Genomic DNA, 25,191 nt, shown 5'->3' on the forward strand with positions numbered 1-25,191 from the left:
CAACTCTTCCATCATGCAGTATGATTTTGAGGTTATGATGAATGTCGTGGCGAAATTCAATCTTCCTTACATTTCGAGGGTACAGCTCTAAAACGGTGTTCGCAGGCTGGCCGCTAGTTAGTACACCGGACCGAACCTATTGGTAAGTAACTTTTAGGAGGCTTCCGAATCAGCTAGTGTATAATCTTGCTACCTCTACTCTGCCAGATAGTGACTGGAGGGAGTCCGAGTAGTGTGTATGCGGGGAGCATTGTCGAGGCCACGTTATGTCAAGGATCTGGGTATATTCTTACCACATGTACGCCACATCCAAAAATTTCATTACTTCATACAGCATGTCCCACCCACTTTTTCTTACTATTCAATACACCATGAATTGTCAAACTAATAGAGCAAGCTTATCTGCGAAAAGATCTAAACCTCCCAAGGACTTCCTAATTCATTTCACAAATATACGTGGTCTCAATTCTAATCTCAACGATGTCCATTTCCACTTGCAGTCTGCCAAACCCCATGTACTTTTTCTGACAGAATCTCAGTTATCGGTTGATTCAACTACTGCTCATCTCAGATGCCCAAATTATTCGCTGTATGATTCCTTTCGCCTCAAAGGTGGTACTTGTGCATATGTCCGTTCTGATATTCCCTGTCAGAGACTTGGCAATTTGGAATCTCCTCTCTTTGATCTTCTCTGGCTTAAAATCTCTCTGCCTGATTGTGTCAAATTCATCTGTTGTCTCTACCGTTCTCTCAACTCCACTAATCACTCGGAGCTCTTTGACTTCCTCTCTTTGCAACTTGGCTTTCTCCAGTCCAACTTTCCTTACAGTGAGGTAATTTTCCTTGGTGATTTTAATGTTCACAACTCCAGCTGGCTTCCATTTTCTAGTCACACCGACCCAGCAGGTCGAGATGCTGAGGCTTTTGCAATTACTAATGACCTAGCACAGATTGTTCATTTACCTACAAGAATACCGGACAATCCTAATCATACAGCCAATACGCTTGATCTTTTTCTCACAAACAACCCTTCTAAGTACACGGTGGAAGTGAGAGGTCCTTTAGGCACTTCAGATCACAACTTGGCGATTGTTTCTTCTCCAATGGAACCTTTATCTCATGGCTATTCCCAACCTCGTGTTGTTTGGCATTACAAGAATGCAAAATGGGTTGACCTGCGAGATGATCTTCTGATGTCAACGTTTGCTCAGATCATGTCGGTGAAATTATTCTTGCAGGAATGGAATCCTTTATCCCACACTCCACTTTAAAATCTCGTCCTTTATCTAAACCTTGGTTTTCCAATAAATGTGCTAAGGCTGTTCAAGAAAAGAATGTTGCATATCGTAATTGGCTTGTTTCTAATTCTTCAGTTTCATTTTCTGCTTACACCAGCTGGCAACAATTGTAAAGCAGTTATTAATCAGTCCAAGCTAGAGTTTGAACAGGCTAAGAGTAGAAAACTTGCTTCTTGCCCTAATGGTAGCCGAGCATTCTGGTCCCTTGCCAAAGCTATTGGCCGCAACTTTTGCCCATCTCTGCTCCCACCTCTGTCCAAACCAGATGGTTCTGTTGTCACTTCAGCCAAGGATAAAGATGACCTGCTAGCATCTCATTTTTCTTCCAACTCATGTATTAAATAATCCGTCTCTCGCGGATTATTTCCAGAATCGCTGACTTGTGGTCTCTATCGGATCCTGCTCTGTTGCGAGACCTGTGACTCGCGGTTGCCCTCAGGGATCAGTTCTCGGACAAGTATGCTGGAACGTGGTCCTTCATGGGTGGCTGGCTACCGAACATAATTGCACTACTAAGATGGCTTACGCAGACGATTTAATTATCCTTGTTTCTGGAAACTCCAGACTACAACTTGAAATCCGTGCTAATGAAGTCCTATCAGACCTAGATTAGTGGTGTAGTACACATAAATTAACTATTTCTGTTCCCAAAAAGAAAACAAATTCTTCTCAAAGGAAAATTAGAGTCAAATAGACCTCCATGTATTAAAATTAAAGAACAATCAAAAAATATACACGTAAGTTAGTTATAAACCAGTTATACAAATAGATTAACAAAAATCAGTAGCTTTCGGGACGCGTGTCCCTTTGTCAACTGACTAATTAAATACAAAATTAAATACAATACCATACAATACAATACACTTTCGCCACCGGTATGGCTAGAGTCACTCAACATAGTAAACAATCCAAAGGCATTAAATCGCCAGAAAGGCATACGTCTACATCCCATCCTGGAGACAACCGTTTTATTGATGGATGATCAGTGGCGTAGAAAGCAGCACACGTCCGCGCAACAACAATGACGCATGCCTAATGTGCCTCACTCAGCTTGTATTGTATTTAATTTTGTATTTAATTTGTCAGTTGACAAAGGGACACGCGTCCCGAAAGCTACTGATTTTTGTTAATCTATTTGTATAACTGGTTTATAACTAACTTACGTGTATATTAAACTATGGACCCCCAGTACTCCAGGCCCATTCGTTACTAACAATCAATAAAATTAGTTAACTCGTACAAATACCTAGGAATTATGTTAGATAACAAACTTCAATTCATTACCCATGCTAAATACGTACTAAGCAAAATCAAGGCTTTGACAGGCAAAATAATCAGAATTACCAAAGGTTCTTGGGGTCTGAAACCCTCCACTCTCAAGCTGTACTACAAATGTATATTTATTCCTATTGTCTATTATGCTGCGGGCGCTTGGGGCCCCAGTATACGCAGAGTCACGGTGGAAAAAATCTTGACTCAAGCCCAGCGCTTCTTCCTGATTGCAACTTCAAGAGCTTGTCGCACATTTCAACGTCGGCACTACAGGTAATCAACGGCAAACTACCAATTAAATACGAAGTGCTGTACAATTACTTTCAGTATTGTAGAAGGAAGGGTATTGCGGCACAGTTCAACCAGTTTTCTGTTAACCTAGACGTGCCAGTGAAAGAAGACAACACCAGATTAAGAAACCAGTTCCTCCAGGAATGGCAAAACGAATGGAGTAATGCCAACACTGGAAGAATTACTACCCTTTTTATACCCCAAGTTTCCGAATTTGACAAAAAACATTGGCCCTGGTTTAACCCGGGTCTTCACCTAACTTTCCTTCTATCCGGGCATGGCAGCCTAAACTCAAAGTTATTTACTCTGGGTTTGGCTGCGTCTCCTCTTTGTAAATGTGGCTCAGAGGAGACAGTCCAACGTGTAATCTTAGAATGTCGATATTATGTAGACATTCGATTTGAACTTCAAGCATTGACCGAAGTTTACGATGTAAATAACTTCACCAAGTTTTTAGAATGTAAAGAAAATTATGAGGCACTGGCTAACTTTGGTGACAAGACTTTCCGCAGAAGGAAAGGACTTGCCGGCTGAGAATAATTATGTAATGTAATAAGTGTACTACCACTGTATATAGTTGCCTCATTTGTATTAATCGTATTGTTACAAGACCTCTGATGAGGAAATTTATTTGTATTTATTGCCGGAAGGCAATATTAGCGTTTAGGATACATAAGTCGATGTGCCAGGATCACTTTTGGGTGGACGGTGTCCTGGGACTTCGGCCTCAAATAAAGTGCATAAATTGTAAGATATATATCGGACCTCATTGTGGCCGAATTGGTAGGTTCTAACTATCTGTATAGTTAAATAAGTTGTGAAGGTTAATATAGAAATTGTTGCCTTCAACAATTGTAATAACTGAGTTGCAAGTGTTATGGATATACAGAATGGTCAAATGCGCGGCTATACTACATTGGTCTCAGGCAAGAGACTTATTAGAAGGCCGCCGTAGCCTAGTGGTCAGGCGCGCGGGTGCATAAGTACACGTGCCTTGAGTGACCGGGGTTCAAGCCCGTGACTGCTGAATACGGTGCTGTTTCTTGTATTCTGTCTATTTGTGAACTCCTCTGACCGTTTGGTCGTCCCGGAGTATAAACAGAAAATTTATTTATTATTGTTTGTAATAATTCCTGTGAAGTTGGTGGATCAAGATTTTTGTAAAACCACAAATTGTAAATATTTTACAGTTACTCTTCAGCGGCGGATAGGGGAAACCCTGGAGCCCGCAGAAAATAATAAAATACTTTCAATACCTCATGCATACATAATTATTATTTTATTTATTATATTTTTTTATTTAGTATTATTTGTTATTATTATTATAATTTATTATTATTTTTTTTTTTTTTGCAGGCGTTCTGGTGGGTAGCCAGAGCGCGGGATTGGCGCCAGGCATTTTCAGTTATTGTCTGGAGTGGGATTGCCCTGAATTTATTCCCAAGTGGTAGCTGGTTTTTTTTTTCCTGCTGGCACTCAGGTATGGGCAGCCTGAGTGCGGGATGTTGGCACCTACATGTTTAGCACTGCTTCAGGTGAGTATGGAGTTGGTGCTAATTTGCACAGTGAGACCTTTAGTGGACACAGGCTCTACTTGTCGGGGACGGTCACCGGGAGACAGCTGCCTGCTTCTTGGTGGGCGGGGTACAGTCCGCATTCGGGCCTCTACTTAGAGATTGTTGTAGACAGGATGGGGGTGGATTTGGAAGAGTCATGGGGCCACCAGAAAAGAACATACACAGATAGATGTATACCTCATGCTCTGAGGTGACCAGCTGTTGCATACGTACACGCATGCTTTCAATGATCTAAAATTTTTTATTATTGTACACAATGTTAAATTCACTAATTTTTGAAATATTTTTTAGGCGTCCTGATCACGAGTATTTCGCGATCATGCGCTTTCAAGACAGACATATAAGTATTTACAGTTTTTCGTTTGACGAAAATAAATAACATCTTCAACGTGAAATTCTAATATCTCACATTTTCATTCATTTGGCTGGTGTCTGAATGTCTTTTTTTATATAAACGTAAACCTGGAGGATTTTTTTAAACTTCTGAAGACATGTTTTATATTTTTAAAATTAATAGTATGTTTTATAGTTAAATAAAATATTCCTTGGCGCTATCAATAATAAAATAGTTATTAACTAGTACTGGTTCTACTACATAATAAGGAATTTAGTCAGGCAGCTTTATTCGTTCATCTGCCGGTCTGGAAAAACCTTCCTTCATACGTATTTCCTGAAAATTGCAGTTTAGAGAAGACAAATATCTTCTTTTGTCTTCTTCACCTTCAACACAAGCATGGTACCAATAGTATAGGTTCTAATACCTCTCGTGTTTGGGGTTTTCAAAAAACAAAAAAAAACTTGCTTACTTTACTTAGAAAGTTTATGTTGAATCATAATCTCGAGAAGCAGTTTTTATTCAAGTCTGCATTTTTTTTTTTTTTTTTGTTCTCTTATGTTTTTGAACTCATTATCTCTTGACACAAGAGGCTTCTTTGGTGTCTTTGAAGATTTTATTCTTGCGTAATATTACTACCCACCGCTTACTGTACCGAATTAATTTTAGTGTGAATTAGCATCATTTTGGGAATGACGCTATTTTCATCTCTTAGTATGAATGATGCACTGTTTTATTCTCCTCACACTTGCTTCTTACTCTGCCAAACCTACGAGCTTATTCGATGTTGTTGATAAACATCGGGCTGGGATTCTGAAGAATCAAAGGGATAAGAAAAAATGAGAATGTTACCTCAAAAAATACGATGAATCATACGTTACCCTTATTTAAATTTTCCCACGGTATTCACGACATTTTATTTTGGTCCCTTTCATTTTCTGTTAATTCTATGTATAAATGTAACTCGGAAAAACCAAGGTTGTTGCTATATATGCTTTCTTTGGGGAAAAAAAATTCTAATTATAGGTAAAAGTTGCGTTTTTTAATTGAAAGAGGAATAGCTCTTTCAATTAAAAAGCTATAGCGACTTTCAAACGGCTTTTACATCTGCATATTCTTGATACACTGCTACGGTTATAATTAGGGTTCGGATTTTTATGTATTATCATATTCATTTTTTGTTTACAGAAAGGCATGACTTAGTGTGTCCATGTTGTAACATGTCTGAGGATCCTAAAGAAGCGTGTTTCTAATTTCACATTTCATCATATTTTGCACATTAGGTCATAATTTCAAAAAAAAAAAAAAAATCATATTTAATAGCATATTTTATACTTGTCGACATAAAATTTTCATATTTCCTCTTACGATAATCGACAAATTATTTATCAAATTGATTTAAAATATATTTCTAAAAACCGTGGGAATTTACATTTAACCATTTCACATTCCAGTGTGGGCGGGCGCGACCAGCTCAATCCCAAAGTTATTTTGATTGGCTCTTTACTCACTCACAACCACACCGTAGTGTCATTTTAGCTATAATTTAAAACTTTACAGTAGTTTCGCCTTATACTGAGTTCAACTTATTTTTATACAGCAGAAACTTCAGCTGTTGGCGAAATAAAGCCAAAATTGAGCTTTTTAAAAGATGATTTCTTCTGTGGTTAAAGAAAAGTCCAAAGATACATACCAAACGGATGGAAAAATAATATATTGCAACGCGTGCAATAAAGAGGTACGTAAATTAATTAATATACATAATATTGGTTTAGATACAATATAGATAACTTTTAAAGAACAATTACGATAGTAGTGTAAAAGGCATAATGTCTTCTGTATCTCATATTGTGCTCTCCCTTCCCAACGAGTTGCCAATGTATTGCACTGGCTGGAATAAGTAACGCTTCACTAATTGTTGTTACTTGTCTTACCACCGATGAAAAGCCAACTAGCTTTGAAACGGCGCCGTCTGGGTGATGGTACTCACTGAGAATAAGTAACAATAGTCTTCGCTATTAGTGAAGCGTTACTTATTCAAGGTAGTGCAATTCATGAGCAACTCGTTTTGAAGGAAGAGCACAATATGAGATAGACGAAATGATGCCTTTCACATCATAGTTGTTCTTAATCCATGGTGTATCTACACCGATATTATATAGAATCTTAAACTCTTAAATATTATGCCTTGTTGCATTTAATTTATTTAAGTAAATTAATTACCTGGTAATAGATCTATCATAATTTTAATTTTTGGATGCTTCGATATATGGACATTCCAAATTTAATACTTATGCATATTTAGTTTTAATATGCATGACGTGTACTTAGTTACTTAGTTCCTAAAGTGCTTAGCAACTTAAGTGTTAGTAGCCTTAGCCGTACCATTTTGGTTTTTGTATGTTTAAAAAAATTATTTTAATGTTTATATTTTAAAAAAAATTGCAATTGTGATATTTTCATTAAAATACTTGTTAGAAATTTGTATAACAAGTCGCTGTACAACTTTAAAAGAATAAAATATTATCTTTTTATACGGTATGTAAAGGTAAATTATTTAGTCACATTGAAGGTCATATTTGTTTAAATTTAATGACATATTTTCATCATGTTTTGACATTTTTAAGGTAATAAAAATCCGAACCCTAATTATAATACAGGGATCCTCGTCACCCGAGGATAATGGGTTCCAGAAAATTCCACTTAAAAAGAATCCACTTAAAACGGGGACCAATTTTGTAATCCTTGTTTAATTTTTATTTAAATAAAACTATTTAAAGTTTTATTTAAATAAAAATAAAAGAATTTAAGATTCTATATAGAGACACCATAGACAACTCTTAAACAAAAACGTATGGCAGAATTGTGAAAGGCATCATTTCATTTGTATCTCATATTGTGCTCATCCTTCACAACATAGCCCTAATAACTAACGCTTCACTAATAGAGAAGGCTATTGTTAATTATTGTTGGTGGGCGCCACCACCACCCAGATGGCACCGTTTCAAGGCTAGTTGCCTTTTCATTGGTGGGTTGGCATATATTCTAGTATCGAAAGTGCGTTATCTTTATTTATTCAAGGTAATGCAATACATTGGCAGCTCGTTGTCAAGGGTGAGTAGATATGGCGTATCATCACCGATATTATATAGTAATGTTTATTATGTACTTGTACATAGTAAAAAATGGATGATGGAACTGAAAAATGAGAATTATTTTATTAGACATATTTTATTATAATATATTACGCAATGTAAGGTAAAGTAAAGTTTTTGAAGTTACGCTAATTTTCAGTTGTACGAATGATACCACAGTTGTTCGTTTTTTTTTTTTTTTTTGTTTTTTTTTCAATAAGATTTTGTCGTAGCATTTAGTTATGTCTTTCACTTCGCGATTAACATTTGTTGCACGATCATGAAGGTAGGCCTCCGTAGCCGAGTGGACAGAGCGTGAATACAGTAGCACACGCTCTTTGAGTAGCCCTGGGTTCAAGTCCCTGACTACTAAATACGGTCGATCTGTCAACCCACACTTTACCAAAGTATATTATTGTTTTCTGCGGGCTCCAGGATTCCCCCTACCCGCCGCTGAAGAGTAATTGTACATTATTTACAATTTGTGGTTTAGCAAAACATCTTCTGATCCAGCATCTTCACAGGAATGATTACAAACAATAAGTCTCTTGCCTGAGACCAATCATCAGACATTTGTACATCCATAACACTTTCAACTAAGTTATTACAATTTGTTGAAGGAACCAATTTCTATATTAACCTTCACAACTTATACAACTATACAGATAGTTAGGACCTACCAGTTCGGTTACAATGAGGTCCGATATATATCTTACAATTTATGATTTACAATTTATACAATTTAAGATTTACAATTTGTGTACTTTTTTACAAGCCGAAGTCCCAGGACACCGTCCACCCAACAGTGATCCTGGCACATCGACTTGTATATTCTGAATGCTAATATTGCCTTCCGACAATAAATACAAATACATTTCCTCATCAGAGGTCCTGTAACAATACGATTACTACCAAGGAGGCAACTATATACAGTGGTAGTACACTTATTACATAATTATTCTCAGCCGGCAAGTCCTTTCCTTCTGCGGAAAGCCTTGTCTGCAAAGTTAGCCAGTGCCTGATAATTTTCTTTACATTCTAAAAACTTGGTGAAGTTATTTACATCGTAAACTTCGGTCAATGCCTGAAGTTCAAATCGAATGTCTACATAATATCGACATTCTAAGATTACACGTTGGACTGTCTCCTCTGAGCCACATTTTCAAAGAGGAGACGCAGCCAAACCCAAAGTAAATAACTTTGAGTTTAGGCTGCCATGCCCGGATAGAAGGAAAGTTAGGTGAAGACCCGGGTTAAACCAGGGCCAATGTTTTTTGTGAAATTCGGAAACTTGAGGTATAAAAAGGGTAGTAATTCTTCCAGTGTTGGCATTACTCCATTCGTTTTGCCATTCCTGGAGGAACTGGTTTCTTAATCTAGTGTTGTCTTCTTTCACTGGCACGTCCAGGTTAACAGAAAATTGGTTGAACTGTGCCGCAATACCCTTCCTTCTACAATACTGAAAGTAATTGTACAGCACTTCGTATTTAATTGGTAGTTTGCCGTTGATTACCTGTAATGCAGACGTTGAAATTGTGCGACAAGCTCTTGAAGTTGCAATCAGGAAGAAGCTCTGGGCTTGAGTCAAGATTTTTTCCACAGTGACTCTGCGTATACTGGGGCCCCAAGCGCCCGCAGCATAACAGACAATAGGAATAAATATAGATTTGTAGTACAGCTTGAGAGTGGAGGGTTTCAGACCCCAAGAACCTTTGGTAATTCTGATTATTTTGCCTGTCACAGTCTTGATTTTGCTTAGTACGTATTTAGCATGGGAGTAGGGAAGGTTGGGGTTCTAACCGAGTACGGCTCTATGAATTTTGGCGTCAATTTTCGTGCGTGGTGCCGCCTCGGTCGTTTGTTTTGCCGTTTCGGTTTTGAGCGTGCTCCGGTGAGGCGAGCCGAGGTTTAGGTTTAGCTGTTGCGCCGAGGCTTAGTTGCCGATTCGGAGGAAAAATATATTTTAGTTCTTATTTCGCCCGCTAGATGGCGCCACTTATTTTCGACACTAAATTGAAATTATTATTTTTACTTTACCCAGGCTCAAACCCAAGTCATTGCTACTGATGGTCCGGTGCTTATCCCCACGGCTACCCTTTCAGTTATAAGAATATGTGTAAATGTAGCTGTTATAGTTAAGAGTGGTGTGAGTGTGACGTAGGAAGTTGTATTTCGCCTTGTTCTGATTGGAGGGGGATACGAACCGATGTTCTGATTGGTCTGGGGGGTATAAACCGACTACGTCTGTGACTTTGCCTGTGATTTCTGGCCGGTTGATGCCGTAGAAGTCGTCTGTTTTACCGCGTTGGTTTTCAAGCTACCGTGTTCGCAATGAATTGTGGGTTCGCGCGCACACACACACACAAGCCCGAGCTCTCCCACTAGCGCACGCACACACACACACACACACGGAGATTGCCACGACATCGTAACTACCAGGAAACTGTGTCGCCATCTAGCGTGTCATTCTGAAAGCTGAAATTAATGATTTTATTTAAGATGTTTAAATAAATATATATTGTTTCCCCACATACTTGGGGACCACAACAGTTTGTGCACTGAGATTACCACGACAAAGTAAGACCTAGAAAACTGTGTCGCCATCTAGCGTGTCATTCTGAAAGCTGAAATTAATGATTTTTATTTAAGATGTTTAAATATATATTTTTTTTTCTCACATACTTCTTGAACGGAGATTGCCACGACATCGTAACTACCAAGAAATGGTGTCGCCATCTCTGGAAGCATTCTGAAAGCTGAAATTAAAGATTTTATTTAAGATGTTTAAATATATATATATATTTTTTTTTTTCCCACATACTTGGGGACCACAACAGTTTGTGCCCGGAGATTGCCATGACAATGGAAGACCTAGAAAACTGTGGCTCCATCTAGTGAATAATTCTGAAAGCTGAAAAATCTGAAATTAAGGAATTTATTTCATTTTATGTCCTTTTTTATGGTTAAATTTATATGTATATATTTTTTTTACCCATAACTATTTGTGATGGTTCCTCTGGAATTTGTATTCTACTGTTTACTATCTATGGGAAAAAAAAAAAAAACTTAAGTTGCTTTTGATATTTACCTAAAAACACGGAGACAACCAAGAAACTTTGGCTCCATCTAGTGAATAATTCTGAAAGCTGAAAAATCTGAAATTAAGGAATTTATTTCATTTTATATCCTTTTTATGGTTAAATTTATATGTATATATTTTTACCCATAATTATTTATGATGTCTCCATTTTTTCTCTGCAAGTTGAATTTGTATTCTAAACAGGGAAAAAAAAAAAAAACCTGAAAAGTAAAATGTGTTTATATTTATTTACCACCTTCGTGAAGCACTGGCGCCATCTTCTGTTTCTGTCTGCAAGTTCGATTTTTTTTTTTTTTTTTTTTTAATATATATATATATATTTGAAATCATTTTCTTTCCTAAAAAAGGTTATTGATTAATGGAAAATTAAAACTTATTTTCTTCTTTCTTTTTTTAATATATATTTGAAATCATTTTCTTTTCTAAAAGTAACTTCTCAATTTTAAAAAGGTTATTGATTAATGGAAACTTATTTTCTACTTTCTAAGAAAAAAGACAGACAATATCTTTTTCAAATAGACATACTTTTATTTGTAAGTTTTACAGATGTAGTTACTAATCACAAAATCAACACTTACATATATACATAATAAAAAATAAAAATTACAACTTAGTGGGGTTTACAACTTAGTGGGGTCATTAGCATCCAAAGCATCCATATAAGATGCCAAGAAACATGGGTCGTTCCATAAGTGTTCCTGGTTTTCGTAGAACTCCGTCTGGAAAAAAAAAAAGAAATGTTAGAAGATTACAATGATCCGCGCGTCGTTGGGAGTTTTAGTGGTATTAATGCATTACAAAAGCATACAAAATTATCCCGGCGTATCGTGAAAGAGTATTTGTCATCTCAGCCTGCTTATGTCAGACACAAACCTCAAAGAGTTAATTTTCCTAGAAACCAAATAATAGTTCCTGTATTACACCATACGTTTCAGTGTGACTTAGCAGAGGTTTCCAATCTGTCTGATGCTAATGGCGGAGTGCGTTATTTACTCGTCTGTATAGACGCTTTTTCTAGATACGCCTGGGTGAGAACACTTAGAAATAAAACATCGAAGCAGATGGTAAAAGCATTCAAATCAATTTTCAAGCAAGAAACGCCATTCAGTCTTAACAGCGACAGAGGCAGAGAGTTTATCAACAAAGATGTGAGGGCTCTATTTAAATCTCTCAACATTAATTTTTATACTACTAGATCGGAGAAAAAGGCTGCAATCGCTGAACGTTTTATTCGAACTCTGAAAGAAAAAATATTTAAATGGATAACTTATTCTGAAAGTAAGAAATATGTGCATGTTCTTCCCGACATTGTAGCTACTTATAATCGAACCCCACATCGAGCCATAGGAATGCCACCTGCCGATGTCACTTTGCATAATGAAGAAGACGTCTACAGGAAATTGTACTTGAAAAAAACCAAAGAACAGATTCCTAAATTTAAACTGGGGGATCGTGTCGTTCTAAGTACAGGTTCACATCTATTCCGCAAAGGATTCTGGGGCAATTGGATGCGTGAGATTTTTACTATATCTCAAGTATTGAAACGAAGAAAACCAGTTGTGTACAGAGTACAAGACAAAACAGGCGATACGATCGAAGGTACCTTTTACGAACAACAGCTTCAGCTTGTTAATATTCACGACTCGTTACCAATCGACGTGTATCTTATTGAAAAAGTACTTAAGGAGCGACGTGTGGGTGGAGAGCGTCAATTCCGTGTTAAGTGGCTAGGATATCCAGCTTCCTACAACAGTTGGGTTTCGGCTAAAGATGTTCTTCCTAACCCTACCTAGTAATGCCTGTATGGCTTTCCATCCCCAGAATACGCAATCTAATTTTACCATCGTCTTACCCGACACTATATCGCTGAAAGGCAAATGGGAGGTAGCACTTGCCGAAATACACGTACCTAAGTCCTGGGACAATATTTCCGAAGGTTGGGCCGCGTTTGCAATTCTACAGAAAGAACCAACAATTAGGAACCCCGAGGTTTACATGTTGCACGACGAGTACGAAAATTCGACTAAATTGATTGAGCATATGTATGGTCTTAATGCCAATTTAGAGTTTAAAGTAGAAGAGACAGAATTCAAAGGGAGATTCACAAATCGTGTTAAAAATGGTTGTGAGTTGCGTATGCCTTTACGAACAGCTCGAATTCTAGGACTAGCCCACAAGGTAGCAGTGAGGGGTGATATTGTTGACAAATATAGAAATTTCAAAGGAGAGCACATCGGAAAGTGGATAGCTAAAGGTAAAATAGTGATACCATCAATAAAAACTGACAGTGAGTCTGTTGACAGGAAGCTTGTGTTCGTACAACCACCGACTCGTGATGTTCGCGAGCATAAAATTCCTTATGGTCGTTACAATAGTGTCTCCGAAATTCTAAAGGTTATGACTTTTATAGCCCCCGAAATTAAAGGTTCTGTTAATGCACATGGTTTTGTTTCTTTCGAAATAGAAAGTAGTGTGCGTCTTCGCTTCCCTGAGACTGGACTCGGCGATTTACTCGGTTTTGAACGTATGCCCAATGGTTTCGAAGGAACGGTGAGATCGAAATTTCCGGGTGATATAAATAGAGGGGTCGGGTCTTATTTCGTTTATAGTGCCTTGATTGAGGACCAGTTTGTAGGCGATACTAGAGCGCCTCTGTTGCGAGTAGTACCGTTCGGAAGCAGTGGTGAATTCTTACATTTGGATTATTACCCTGTGCTTCTCTCAAGCATTCAGTCCGTTTCTATTCAAATTCGCACAGACACCGGTCAGTTATTTCCTTTCAGAGGTGGTAAAACTCTAATTAAGTTGCATTTTCGGCCTCAATGAACGCGTACGTCGAATACTACAAAGTGCAGGCGGGGGGGAAATCCCTACTTTGCAGGAGCAGCGATCCAGAGGGGCCAGGGTTTAGGCAGTATATTCCGATCAGCATTTACATTTCTTTCTCCACTTTTGAAACCCGCTGCCAAGTTCATAGGTCGCCAAGTGTTGTCGGCAGGTCGTAATATGATCGATGATGTCATTTCGGGGGCACCCGTGAAACGATCATTTATAAATCGAGCTTCTGAAGTAGGACAGGCCATTAAGCAAAAAGTCCGTAGTCAGAGTGGAGGCAAGCTTCGAAAAAAAAAAAAATATCAGGACATCTTTCAATGATGGGCGAGGTTATGATGTCAGAATTAGACCTGTTTGCACAGCCTGCTACGAATCTATGCATCGAACGATCTTCATACGTTACATTCTTGCCTTTAGCATCCGTGGATACGCCGGGGCCAATAGAATTTTCCATACCCAGAACATCGGAAGAATATCTGGACCTGGGAAAAACTTATTTGCGACTCAAAGTACAGTTAACTCAAAGCGATGGAAAAGAACTAACATCGAGTGTCGGCGTTGTCAATAACTTTTTTCACTCCATGTTTAAACATGTGGATCTTTTCGTTCAAGACAAATTAATTAATCCAAGCAGCGACACATATCCGTATAGAGCTTATTTAGAAACGCTTTTGAATTTTGACAGAGGAGCAAAAAAATCCCAGCTCACTACAGAACTGTTCGTAAAAGACAATGTTCCCGATGTTCCGCAAATGTTTTCTCAGGCCGACAGCGGTATGAATCAACGGATGAAGTTTTTTTCGAAAACCAAAACTGTGGAACTTTTGGGTCGTCTCAGACTAGATTTGTGTCATCAGGCCAAATATATTATTAACAGCGTATCGATCCGTCTTAGAATGGTTCGCAGTTCGCCCGAGTTCTGTCTGCTGTCTCTCGACAATACTGCTAAAATTCATATACGCGAGGCGTGTCTTTTTGTGCGTAAAGTTAAACTTAACCCCAGCATACAGTTAGCGCACATGAGTGTTCTTGAAAAACATCCCCTTGTATATCCCGTTAACAGAGTTGATGTAAGTTACTATTCAATTCCAAAAGGCATGTCAGACTGTACTAGAGATAATATATATCTAGGCCCGATCCCCGCTCGTTTAATAGTCGGTATTGTGTCCAGTGATAGTTTCAACGGCTCCCTCAAAACCAACCCATTCAATTTTGGTCACTACAACCTGTGTTATTTACTTCTGACTGCTGATGGTGTGCAGTACCCTTCCATTCCGCTAACACCCGATTATAAGAATGGACATTATGCGCGGTCCTACCTATCACTGTTTACATCGCTAAATAAATGGAATTCCGACTGCGGTAACGACATATCAATCTTGGATTATACAGAAGGGAACGTGCTTTATGCTTTTGATCTAACTCCAGACAGTAATGCGGTGGGCGCACATATTAGTTCTTTACGACGAGGTGGAGTTCGGCTCGAACTGAAATTCGCAGAACCTCTACCCGAAAACGTTACAGTGATCTTGTATGCCGAATTCGAAAACATTCTTTCTGTGACTAAAGACCGTTCGATAATCGTAAATTATGAACACTAGAGATATATTAAAGGTTTTAGAAGCAGACAGTGAATCGAGAAAACATCTGATAGGTGTCTGTGCCAGGGACGAGTTACCGTCAAGAATACAGAGAAAACCAGCATTGTTAGTCATCAATACGGACTTTTCGTATATGCCAGGCACTCACTGGATTTGCATCTTCCTGGGAAAAAACAGCAGTCAATATTTCGACAGCTTTGCAAGACCGCCGACACAGGACATTGCAGAGTTCCTTAACCAAAACAGCAAGAAATGGACTTATAACAAAGTGGTGATTCAACATCCAGAATCTATAGCTTGTGGACTACACTGTATTTTTTTCCTAATACATAGGTGTAGAAATATTTCTATGTCAAAGATTGTAAACAAATATTATTGTAAAGATTTGTGGGCAAATGATGTTAGAGCTACATTACATGTACTTCAACATTTACTTGCAAAATAAAATTTTATTTTATTTTAAAAGTGTCTGTTTTATTGAAAAAAAAACTTACCACAACGATATCCAAGTGTGTTTTCTTCTCAAACGACACGGTGATATCAGAGCAGTATATCGGCTTTTGACATGCTTACGGGATTTTTTTTTCACTCCGCCCTCGGGCTGTTGTTGCTGCGCTTCAGAATCGGGAATTCTGGGTATTGAGACGGCGGCGGCGGCGGTGGCTGTTGATACGGTACCCTCGATGTCATTCGATGCCGTCGGAGACGGCTGTTTTGCGGCATTATTTTTCAGACCTAAATATGTTTGCAGTATCTGAAGGTACATTTTAACTTTTGACTCTGGCGGTAAATCCTGCCTTTTTAAGATTTCAGACATTTGCTCGTCTAAAGAAAGCATCTGTTTTTGTTCTGGCGGTGCAGCTACAAGCAAGAATTTGCGGAAAGACTCGTTCATCTTCGAATCAAGCTTGCAATTAGTGGGGCTACGATGCTGGCCAATAATGGGAACAGAGCACCTCCTTGTTGAATTATTAACTTCCGTCTGGTTTTAAATGCCACTTTTTTATCTGCTAGTGTTCTGAGCAGACGTTTTTTGCGCTGTAACTTGTTTTTCACTCTGTCAGGCAAAGGAATACAGCCTTTGATTATATTTTTGCAGATTTCACAGAGCGAATTTATTTGTGTGGGGTCTGAGCTCTTTAGCAGAGTGGATGCTTGTTTTGGTCGAGCTTCCGGCAGATACTTTATGAAATTAGCGTTGTTTTTCAGACGCTTAGCCATGAGGGTACATAGATTATAGTAGATCCTTCGCTTGGCAATACGTGTGAGCGCAGCCTTAGTATATCTGCAGTTTCCTGACGAAAATCAAACAGCAAATATGAATGCGGATCGCGTGTGGCATCTTTATATATGTCGACTAAAACTCGTGTCCTTCCGGGAAACACTTGGCTAGCTAGATGTGAGATTTGTCGCGAGTCGCGAGGGTTTTTAAAAACAATCAAGTAGTGTGAATTCAAGCTAATTGTACGGAACTGTGTACCTTGGGAGAACAAATTTTGCGTTAATAATATTACACTCAGATTTCTGTGATGCGATCCTTTAATAAATATCTCTGACACAACAATACTATCTTTTACTTGGCTGATAAGATCATCTAAAACAAGTAAATTGTTTACTTTTGGATCGAATTCGGGGATGTTTAAACCATCCACGAACTCGATTTGCGGGTAACACTGAAACTTATCTTGAAGTTCTGAATAGCAATAGACGATTCTTTGAGGTGGTGGCGAAATTAAATGTTCACTATTTTCTAATAGAGACAACACAAATGTTGTCTTGCCGCTCTGTGTCGCTCCCGAGACTATCGCTGTGAAGGGATGATGAAACATTATGTAAATGATCGCGCGCAAGTCTGGACCATGTATTTATGTGTGTTCGCGCGCCGATGTGAGAGGCAGGACTAGTAACGGTAAAAGACAGAAGGTGACGTCTCCAGAAAAAACGAAACATTGTCCCCTTTTTTTTAAAAAAAAAAACTGTGAGTTATGAAAAAAGGTGTTCCCCTTCATCTAAGCGAGCCCGTCACTTCGTGACGGGTGGGAGGGGTGCCGCGATCCCCCCGTGCGCGCGCCCATCACAACGTGATGGGTGGGAGGGGTGCCGCGATTCCCCCCACGCCCCGGCGCCCTGCGATTCCCATCCGAGTGCCGTCACGAATGTGACGTCGGTGGGAATAGGATGGGGAAGACGTGCCCGATCGACTTCGCCGACATCCTGAAAAAAAAAAGGAGACGTCACCAGAGGTAGCCATTGAAAAACTGCTTAGTGTCAAAAACATGGGGATTTCACTGGGTTTTTTTCTAATGTTGAAAGTATGATGATTAGGTGGTTAGCTTTCGCTATGTGTCTTGGAAATATCCATAAGGGTAAGTGCGTGTGTCGTCTCCGACCACACGTTTAGCGAAAGTAAATCCAAACCTTTTTGTTACTGAGGGCTCAAGGAGACGAGAAGTACGTTTGTCTCTCCGGACAGAAAACGGTACCTCGACAGAAAAAAAAAAAAGAGACACAGATAAAAGTTACAAAATAATATTCTATTTTATTCTTAAAACTAAAGAAAGATACAAAATACTTACTACTAAAGATTCCCTAATCTAGATAACCACGCTGCTGTAGCCATCATCTGTTGTCAAGCCATCGTTACTTTGATCGGTCCAGATGATGGGCACGGTGGAAGCACCGGACGTCGAAAAACCGCTCTCGTCAGCGGCATAGGGATTCCAAGGACCAACATCATTGTCTTCTTCTTCTTCATACTCTCCGATGACGATTATATCCGGTGACCGAGCCTCACGATCAACGTTTGCCGATCCTGTTGACAGTTGTGATGTCGATCGTGAGGAGTTGGATGCTGATATGTCGCCGTCGTATGAAGGATGCCAACTTGCAGAATAAAGGCTATCATCCAGTGATAGAGATGAACTGTTGTAATTGCAAAAGGACTGCTCCGTACTAATAGGAGTTGAACTCCGTATTTTCGTAAAATATTTTGGTTCGTTACAGTCAAAGGACTCACAACCGTCAGCAACTTCCCAAAGGTCTATATCACTGTCGGAAACCCAAGGGTTACAACACTCTGAACTTTTATCAGAAGTGACAACTGACCCTGAACACAAGCATAAACTGTACGTACACGACATTGTATGGAAAAAAAACGTGAGAGTAGCATGAAGAAATAAACACAAAACTAGCCCTTTTAAACTGAAACAAGTTCAAATGTTAATCTAATACAACCAATCAGATTGGTATGGAAAGGTGAAAATTTAACCAATGAGCTGCGCGATCGACATCTTTTTGCTTTTTTTTGTCACTCTACATTTGAACAAAGCCTAGGGAACGGTAGTACAGGCACATGTCGTACAAAGGCTTTGGGGACGATACCAACGTTAGTTATGGGGGATTATATGTCCTTTGTACGACATGTCACAAACAACAACAACAGCAACATTTGAAAGGCGAGTTATCTTTTTGTTGTATGACATGTCACAAAACAGACACATTTGAAAGTAAGCTATCTTTTTTTTTCCCATCCACTCAGGAATGCTATAGAATTGTGAACATCTGTGCAGCATGCATTGAAGGAAATACCTGTGGAATGCTTTCGTGAACTAGCGGACTCAATGTCTCCCAAACAGGCACATTTGAAGATAAGTGTTATCTTTTTTTTGCTTTTTTTTTTTTTTTTCATACCAAATTTGAACAAAGGCTTTTGGGAACGATACCAACGTTAGTTAAGGGAGATTATATGTCCTTTGTACGACATGTCACAAACAACAACAACATTTGAAGATGAGTTATCTTTTTTTTTCCTTTGTACGACATGTCACAAACAGCCGCATTTTGAAGATGAGTTATCTTTTGCTTTTGTCAAACCAAAATTGAACAAAGCCTGGGACCGGCGTCTCCTTCACGACATGTACCTACTTGCTCCTGACACGTCACGAGTTTATGAGCCAATAACAAGGCTAGTAGATTCTAAGCATCTGATGTTATAATCCAATAGACCACATTTGCAGTTTGGAACTTTCTCAGTGCGGTTGTGATTTTTTTCCACTGCTGTTTTCCCGCAAAAATGGCACGGCACGAAATGTTTGATGAAATAAGAAAGCCAAGCGTAACTTTCTACAGACGCCTGAGTCACAGTAGCACAGTTCGTGCTTATTGTCACGAATTCGAGCCACATATTACGATTGAGACATCTAATACGCACATGATGCTGTCGAGAAACCAGTGGGAAGAATTCAAAAGCAAAATGACTGATATCTTGCTTTCCGTAAGAGCCAGATCTAAAGATGAAATCCATCTACCGGGGATCCGAATCAATACAGATGGTGGTGTTTGTGATTTCTATTGGAAACAATTCTCGCTATCAGGAGAACGACGAATGACTCTCCACCTTTCTGAACTTGAAGCTATATCTAATAGAATCATAGACATAGATTCTTTTCTTCAACGTCTAGAAGACGAAAAACCCGCATTTCTGTTAATGCAGTCAGTTATATTGGAACATCTTGATTGTGTTAGAGAACGTATAAAGAACGACGTGTTTACTGGTTCTATCGATGTTTCCTTTAACGACGTCTATGCATATTACGTAAGAAACGCTGAACCATCTACAAGTGTTAAAATTTTTATTGCTAAGTGTTCGAAGGAAGGGGTAGTTACTGAGTTCAACGCTTATGCTTTGTACAATGCTGTAGTTTCGATGATCGAAGAACTTCAAACTGCTTACACGACGAAATATACGAAGTATCCGTTCTGATCAAAGCAATGTATATATGTAAGTGTTGATTTTGTGATTAGTAACTACATCTGTAAAACTTACAAATAAAAGTATGTCTATTTGAAAAAGATATTGTCTGTCTTTTTTCTTAGAAAGTAGAAAAATAAGTTTTAATTTTCCATTAATCAATAACCTTATTTAGGAAAGAAAATGATTTCAAATATATATATATATTAAAAAAAAAAAAAAAATCGAACTTGCAGACAGAAACAGAAGATGGCGCCAGTGCTTCACGAAGACGGTAAATAATTATAAACACATTTTACTTTTCAGGTTTTTTTTTTTTTTTCCTGTTTAGAATACAAATTCAACTTGCAGAGAAAAAATGGAGACATCATAAATAATTATGGGTAAAAATATATACATATAAATTTAACCATAAAAAGGATATAAAATGAAATAAATTCCTTAATTTCAGATTTTTCAGCTTTCAGAATTATTCACTAGATGGAGCCAAAGTTTCTTGGTTGTCTCCGTGTTTTTAGGTAAATATCAAAAGCAACTTAAGTTTTTTTTTTTTTCCATAGATAGTAAACAGTAGAATACAAATTCCAGAGGAACCATCACAAATAGTTATGGGTAAAAAAAATATATACATATAAATTTAACCATAAAAAAGGACATAAAATGAAATAAATTCCTTAATTTCAGATTTTTCAGCTTTCAGAATTATTCACTAGATGGAGCCACAGTTTTCTAGGTCTTCCATTGTCATGGCAATCTCCGGGCACAAACTGTTGTGGTCCCCAAGTATGTGGGAAAAAAATATATATATATATTTAAACATCTTAAATAAAATCTTTAATTTCAGCTTTCAGAATGCTTCCAGAGATGGCGACACCGTTTCTTGGTAGTTACGATGTCGTGGCAATCTCCGTTCAAGAAGTATGTGAGAAAAAAAAAATATATATTTAAACATCTTAAATAAAAATCATTAATTTCAGCTTTCAGAATGACACGCTAGATGGCGACACAGTTTTCTAGGTCTTACTTTGTCGTGGTAATCTCAGTGCACAAACTGTTGTGGTCCCCAAGTATGTGGGGAAAAATATATATTTATTTAAACATCTTAAATAAAATCATTAATTTCAGCTTTCAGAATGACACGCTAGATGGCGACACAGTTTCCTGGTAGTTACGATGTCGTGGCAATCTCCGTGTGTGTGTGTGTGTGTGTGTGTGTGTGCGTGCGCTAGCGGGAGAGCTCGGGCTTGTGTGTGTGTGTGTGCGCGAACCCACAATTCATTGCGAACACGGTAGCTTGAAAACCAACGCGGTAAAACAGACGACTTCTACGGCATCAACCGGCCAGAAATCACAGGCAAAGTCACAGACGTAGTCGGTTTATACCCCCCAGACCAATCAGAACATCGGTTCGTATCCCCCTCCAATCAGAACAAGGCGAAATACAACTTCCTACGTCACACTCACACCACTCTTAACTATAACAGCTACATTTACACATATTCTTATAACTGAAAGGGTAGCCGTGGGGATAAGCACCGGACCATCAGTAGCAATGACTTGGGTTCGAGCCTGGGTAAAGTAAAAATAATAATTTTAATTTAGTGTCGAAAATAAGTGGCGCCACCTAGCGGGCGAAATAAGAACTAAAATATATTTTTCCTCTGAATCGGCAACTAAGCCTCGGCGCAACAGCTAAACCTAAACCTCGGCTCGCCTCACCGGAGCACGCTCAAAACCGAAACGGCAAAACAAACGACCGAGGCGGCACCACGCACGAAAATTGACGCCAAAATTCATAGAGCCGTACTCGGTTAGAACCCCAACCTTCCCTACTCATGGGTAATGAATTGAAATTTGTTATCTAACATAATTCCTAGGTATTTGTACGAGTTAACTAATTTTATTGATTGTTCTTTAATCTTAATACTTGGAGGTCTATTTGGGTCTAATTTTCCTTTTAGAAGAATTTGTTTTGTTTTGGGAACAGAAATAGTTACTTTATGTATACTACACCACTCATCTAGGTCTGATAGGACTTCATTAGCACGGATTTCAAGTTGTAGTCTGGAGGTTCCAGAAACAAGGATAATTAAATCGTCTGCGTAAGCCATCTTAGTAGTGCAATTATGTTCGGTATCCAGCCACCCATCAAGGACCACGTTTCAACATACTGGTCCGAGAACTGATCCCTGAGGGCAACCGCGAGTCACAGGTGTCGCAACAGAGCAGGATCCACTGGAGACCACAAGTGAGCGATTCTGGAAATAATCCGTGATGAGACAATAAATAGGCACGGAGACCCCGGCCTCTCTGAACCTCTCTAGCACACTTTGCCACCAAACAGTGTCAAAGGCCCCTTTGAAGTCCACAAGGAGGCAGCAGACATACTTTTCATTGGAGGCTGAGACTTTATTAATAACTGCGTTAATTGCATCCACTGTAGATATCCAAGTGTGGGAGAGGAATGAATTTAATTTTTTTTTGTTTTATTTACTGAGGGGATAGAAGCTAATTAATAAATCTCTTTAATCGTTCAGACCCACCTCCCTTAGTCTTTGTATTTCCTAGTTTATTTCCCCCCTAATTTCCCCCCTCCAACATTAACACCTGACTTGTATATTGCACAGAAGATCACAGATTCTGTGGGAATCGTAGATCGTGTATGCATCCTTTGGACTGGCTGAGTATTCAGAATGACTCATACTGCACTTGATAAACATATACAATATTGTTTATTCACAGTATATACATTAAAAGAATATATCATACATCATCATTTGGGGATTATGTTAATTAATAGCATTATATGTGTGCTAAGATGTGATGATAATCACAACTCGTATATCTTCATGTCTTTCTGCCTTTTCTTCTTCTGGTTTAGTTTACATCTTATAACATTCTCTTGTCTTCTAATAATTTAAACTTCCCAACAGGGATTACAGCAGTGAGCATAACACCTATATGTGTATTTTCCTAGATTTATAAATCCCCGCTATAATCTTTCTATGCTTATCCCTTCCAAAATAATTACATGTGCATAGAACATAATCTCAACTTAAAACACACTAGTCTCGAGTACATACATCTGAATCTTCCTTGCTTAATAAACTTATCTTTGTGATGAAGTACATATGTCTATATCTTATGAACTTTTTCCTTCCTTTTATGCTAAACAATACCAAATCTACTATCAACTAAATAAAGACATTTCCTAAAGTCCCTTCCCTCAATTCAAGCTTAAAACTATTATCTGGTACTTACATAACAGCTTAGGGGATCACGCTTTACACAACCTTTTTCTCACTCAGGGGCGGCCATCATCATCAATATAGGGCATCATCAGACTCCTACCGGAATTAGTCATGGGCTAAGGAACTGCTGCTCATCTACAGAAATTCTCCCTCGTTCAGGAACTCTCCTTTCACCATAAATGGGTTGCTCAATAAAATTATCAAGACTCCCCTTACTGCTTTATCAAGAAGCCAGACTGTATAACTTTTCCTTATCTTTCTATACCGAGACTTTTCTTTCCTTATCACTCAGCTCCAGCATATGTGTATCCATCTTTCATTGCGCATCTCCTTCCTATTTCTACGTTTCGGCCGACCTCTCCCAGAACTTGCCTAACGAATTGTCTTTGCGACAAACTCCTTCAATTCCCACTACCACATTCCAGCAATTCTCCCGGCACTTCTCGGGATTTCTTTCCGGCCGCACATCACTCAGGCACACCCACAGTAAGTCTTCAACTTCCAAAACTACCAAACTGTCAAAAACTGGAACTGTGTCCCCCCTGTTCTGTCTCTTTTGTTTCAGCCACCCCCTTCTATTCTGATCTAATCGTCGTTCGTTCTTCATCATCTCTATATTCTCATTTGCTCTCTCCCACTTCCTCCGTTTTCTTGGCCCTTCCCTTTCCTGGGGAAACATCCGACTTCTCGAAATTTCTAGAAGCTTCGATGAACTTCCGGAAGTCTAGAAATTTCTATATATTTCTTTGTGATCATTTCGATTAACTTACCGCTATTAGTCCACCCTGTTTTTTCTCTACCGCTCCTTGAAATCAGTAAGTGCTCAAAGCGTAGGTTAGTTTTATCTAGTGGCTAGCCATTACCACAGGTGTATGCCGCATCCAGGGTTCCCTCCACCCTCTTAGTCTTTAAAATTCTTCCCCTCCACAAGGGGGAGTCGGTTCCCTTGTTCTTTTCTTCCAAAGAGCTGCTCACTTTCTGTTTATAGCAACTTGAACTGGCCTTATGGTGCTCCCATTGTACTTTTGTGCACTGTCCAGCTACCCCCCGTTGTTACGTTAATCCTCCCCTACTTAACTGTACAGAGCGATCCCAATCTAAGCTGAAAACCATCCTATGTAAATAATATTATTTAATATATACATATATTTTCTTGTTATGTTATAATATTTATTTCATAACATTCCCTAAGATAAGTGTAAGAATTTGATTCTTACGCAAGCAGTGAAGCCAAACTGATATTTGTAGTTTAGGTTTCTTTCTCTATAGTGCTTTTGTATCGCTACAATCAGCTTCTCTAGTATTTTTCTGAAGACCGGAAGTAGAGCGATTGGGCGGTAAGAATTTGGCTGATTCGCTGTTTTGTTGTGATTCTTAATGAGTAATTTAAGATTTGCTTTTTTCCAAGGAGAGGGGAAGGATCCATATTGTAGGCAGGCATTAAAGAGGTTCATCATCAGTTGGGGACAGGTGCTCCAGATTCTTTTAACTATGGTAACTTCTAATAGGTACAGTCCAGGGCATTTGCCATCACGCAAAGTCGCAACAGCAAGAACCACCTCGTGTCTGTCAAAATCATCTTCGTGGCTTTGGCTTACGTAGGAAAGATGTTCTAAACGAATGCCTGTTTGTACCGGACTTTCTGGTACAGTTTCATCCTGCATAATCAATTCATCCAAAATTGTTTCCATAGTCTCAGCCCATGTCAGAGTTTCGGAGTTATCAGGTCTAAGTAAAGAGGGGAATAT

This window comes from Mastigoproctus giganteus, chromosome 8 (genome assembly GCF_048544385.1).
Source record: "Mastigoproctus giganteus isolate SK-2022 chromosome 8, ASM4854438v1, whole genome shotgun sequence".
Classification (NCBI taxonomy): Eukaryota; Metazoa; Arthropoda; class Arachnida; order Uropygi; family Thelyphonidae; genus Mastigoproctus; species Mastigoproctus giganteus.